Source organism: Bacillus rossius, chromosome 8 (assembly GCF_032445375.1).
Source record: "Bacillus rossius redtenbacheri isolate Brsri chromosome 8, Brsri_v3, whole genome shotgun sequence".
NCBI lineage: Eukaryota > Metazoa > Arthropoda > Insecta > Phasmatodea > Bacillidae > Bacillus > Bacillus rossius.
The window spans coordinates 42,589,155-42,593,023 of NC_086336.1; the positions used below are offsets into that span (position 1 = coordinate 42,589,155).

At 35.3% G+C, this 3,869-nt stretch overlaps 1 non-coding gene across 1 annotated transcript; it reads right to left on the reverse strand.

Moving 5' to 3' along the window:
• Positions 1-2,659: 2,659 nt before the first annotated feature.
• On the reverse strand, positions 2,660-2,732 carry Trnar-ucg (transfer RNA arginine (anticodon UCG)). The gene has a single exon. It is a non-coding gene; the product is annotated as a tRNA-Arg (tRNA).
• Between the last annotated feature and the right edge of the window lie 1,137 nt (positions 2,733-3,869).

The window sequence follows — 3,869 nt, forward strand, 5'->3', positions numbered from 1 at the left end:
GCTTTTAAACATATGCGTAATTGTTTACACTAATAGAATATATCGTGAAGAAAAAATGTCCTCTAACAAGAGGTGAACAATTTAATGTTTAATGTTTGTTTAAGTTTCCATAGTTTTGAGGTAACGGGAATCTTTGCATGAACCTAACTTTTACTTTTATTATTGACGTAATGCGAGATGAAGAAGCATTACGACACCAATTATCTGGTTCGTGAATGAATTCAGATTCAGGATAAAGATAAGTTTAATTGGTATTTTCAGAATACGGTGCAGAAACTTAAGTACCTATTAAGAGTATTCTGTTTCTGTAAGAAATAAAACTCGCTGCAAAACAAAATTAAAAACGTCTCCTTGATCGACAGACATTTGCAAGAAAGTTTGTGGAAATATCCTGTTCATAAGTATTTCAACAAAGCACCCTTTAAATTTAAAATGAAAAGCGATTGACTTGTAGTCTACGAAATAAGAAACATTGGTTATTCAAAATTGTAGCTTACAAATTTATAGCTTGTTTATTTTCTACCCAGCTTACATTTTAGGTAAGTTACATTTATTTATTTTACTAATAATTATCCTATAATGGTCTTTGGTCTTGTTCTTATTCAAACAATTAAAAATAAAAATACCAAAGTGAACTAGAATCACTTGCTTAGACTTTATTATTTACATTAATAATACATAAATTAAATAGGGTAATGGTGTCAAATAATGATAGTTACGAATGAGAGTGGTGTCGCAAAATCTTGTTTTTTTTTTTTTTTTTACAAGTGAGGTTATGTTTCCTAATCTTGATAGACGTTTACCAGTAGTACTTGTAAGGCAAACAACTAAAAATCTCACTTCTCAGTGACAACTTTTTAAAATCTCTCGGTAAAACCTGTTCGCAACAGCTCGTGATCACACGAGCTTGTTATTTTTATTATTATTTACAACTGTTGACAAGTCCTTATCACTTTAGTGAAACTGGCTCCAGACGTAATAAGCGGCGTTGTGAAGGTACAATGACGGCGAGAACGGGAAGCATGCATCGCCCGGTGGTATAGCTTGTCCCACGCTAAGTTGGCAATGCAGAGCAATTGGCGGCCACTGTTGCCAGACTCACACTAACCAGCTCGTTAAAATAACTTTTATTATTTTATAAACTAAGATCTTTAGTTTAAGGATACTTTAAAATATATAATTTGTTGATTTTTCTCAGAACATAAAATAGTGTCTGCTGATGTTATTGTTATAGTTCTATGTATACTTAAAGAAAAAAAATTAAATCTAAAATTAATATTTTTACAGGTGAAACTTAAAAAAAAATCAAATCCATTAATAATGTCCTATGGTCCTATGGTCACAGAATCTAAATTTTTGATATAAAAAAAAATTATAAAAAAGTTGAACATAAGATGATGTCTTTCTTTTACGTTTCTTTTGAAGAACTAATTGAATATTTTCATCTGATACTCTTGATGAAATACAAGAAAACAAATTTCCAGAATAGGTACTCTTTCCAAATTTTTGTAATTTTTCACTATTAATATTATATAAGATTTTAAAACTTTTGTGCTATTTGGACGAATCCGGGAACGGAGTACACCAAGACAAGGACAGCGCTAATAGCAGACATCGGGCGCTTGAAAAGAGACGGTAAATACCCATTAAATTGCACTGCAATCTAAGAATGCGACTTCCCTCTCGTCGAGACGGACTGATTTTGGCGTCGTTCTTAAGGAAGATCTGCCCCCGATTTTCGTTCTAAGACGTTCTGCGTCGATTATCTTTAAATTTATCTCTGTGCACAACACTAAAAGACTAAAAAAATCTCTGTGACTGCCCACAAACACACACCCACATATATACATTTACATTCATATATACATATATATGTATATATATGAATGTAAATGTATATATGTATGTATATGTATAGTCACTACACACACCTCACCAAACAGTCTCAACGAAGCCACTTATTAATGACAGCAAAATATTCCAGTCACAAGTAGATACATTTTGAATGGCTCCACACCGTCCGGATAGCTTGTTATTGGGTCATTACAGTTTTTGTGATGTCACTGCTTTCTTGTCCTTCAGAGAATTTTGAAACTATCCTTGAACCGATGTGAACACAGCAGTCTACATCATAGCGGTCTAATTTCCTCCAAAAAAATATTCACGCGAATTTTACACGTACTTTATAATAAGCCACTTAGTTGAAATCGTATTTTTTTAAAATACTATATATTTGGTCAGGTATATATATATAAAATACGTGGCCTTTTTTAATTAATTATTTTACTGCTGCAGGTATTGCACCGAAAACACAATAGCAGTGTGAGTTCAGTTTCGAGTCTGTCTGTCCAAATCAAGCGAGAGTCGATGCGTGTTGATGCGATTGTTTTCTGTTTTTTTTTATAACATCGAAAAATTTTATGCAGCCTCTGAATGCGTCTAAAAACATATAATTTGTTGGCAGAGAAAGTGGATTAAAACTATATAAATAAACTAATCATAGCGTAGTCAGCGAAGTCAAACAGTTAAATAAAAATTGTAGTTTGCAGAAATTTCTGTTATTTTATAAACGAACACCCACTGTAAAAACCGATAGCCAAAATCAGTAAGTTAATTAGGAGATTATAATTACTATTGTTTGAGCATCAAAACTTAATTACGACCACGACAGGACTCGAACCTGCAATCTTCGGATCCGAAGTCCGACGCCTTATCCATTAGGCCACGTGGTCCTTGTGTTCGAATAAAATGTCGTAGAACTATATGCATACGCAATACGCGCAAATAAAAAATCACTCACATCTAGGACATCAATATAGATACTGTTACAGGAATCTAGAGAACTCTAAGCTGTGTGTTATAGTAGTAAAGTTATGTTCTTTGCTATTAAATTTAATATTTTAATATTTTTTAAGTAATAAAGTGTTAAAAATATAAATCGCTACTCTTCACATTTTGCCCGAAATAAAAATATAAATGTGTAATATATGCCGAATTGTAACAAAAATTATTAATGAAAAAAAAAAACTGTGAGAACTGAACAGTGATGACTCAGCGTGGAGTAGTTTCAACATATTTTCCAAAGAAATTCCATAGAATTGCGGTAACTTTTAAAACGACTGACTTTTTTGTAACGCTGCACACAGTGATTGGCTTCGTATCTCGTCGTCCTTTGTTCCCGCGACAAATGGCAGGCAGCCACGGGAGCACCACCGCACGGCAGGGTAAAAAAAAAAGGGAACAGGCAGGAGATCTCGAACCAGAAGAAGAGGTTGATTGATGGGGCTTTCTTAACGAGGCATAGCGGGAGGCGGGTATCGCATCGAACGCTCGCTGCGATGAAACGCTATCCCACGGACGTTGGAGAAAGCACTACATTTTTGTGGGTTACACGATGGATTTATGCTTATTGACTGAACTTTAATCTTCATTCGGAGTTTCGTGTCGGTTGCTGGAACAACAAGAGCGAGCGAGTGAGAGAGAGAGAGAGAGAACATTTGGTTCCTGACCTTTTTCCTTTTGGGAGTTCAATAAGGATTAAAGGCTTTCGCGGCCATTGTCTGAGGTTTTTTGGCATGTTGGTTTTATCCGCGTCAAAACGGAAGATATAGCAATCATTTCGGTTGACATTGCAGTCGCCATCGTCTCGGTAACAGTCCCCCACCGAAAGTATTGATTTTTTCCCTAACCTAACTAAAAACAAACTGAGTTTGGAAAAGGGTCTGGGATAGGGAGAGACTCTAAGTGCGTCTCAGGCCGAAGCCTATACGCTCTACAAATGCAGGGTATTAGCCATGCAGGAGAGGTAGCATGCATCATGTGCTAGGAGGGGATTGGCTAGTCATTGCTGCGATTGGCGCCATGACTAA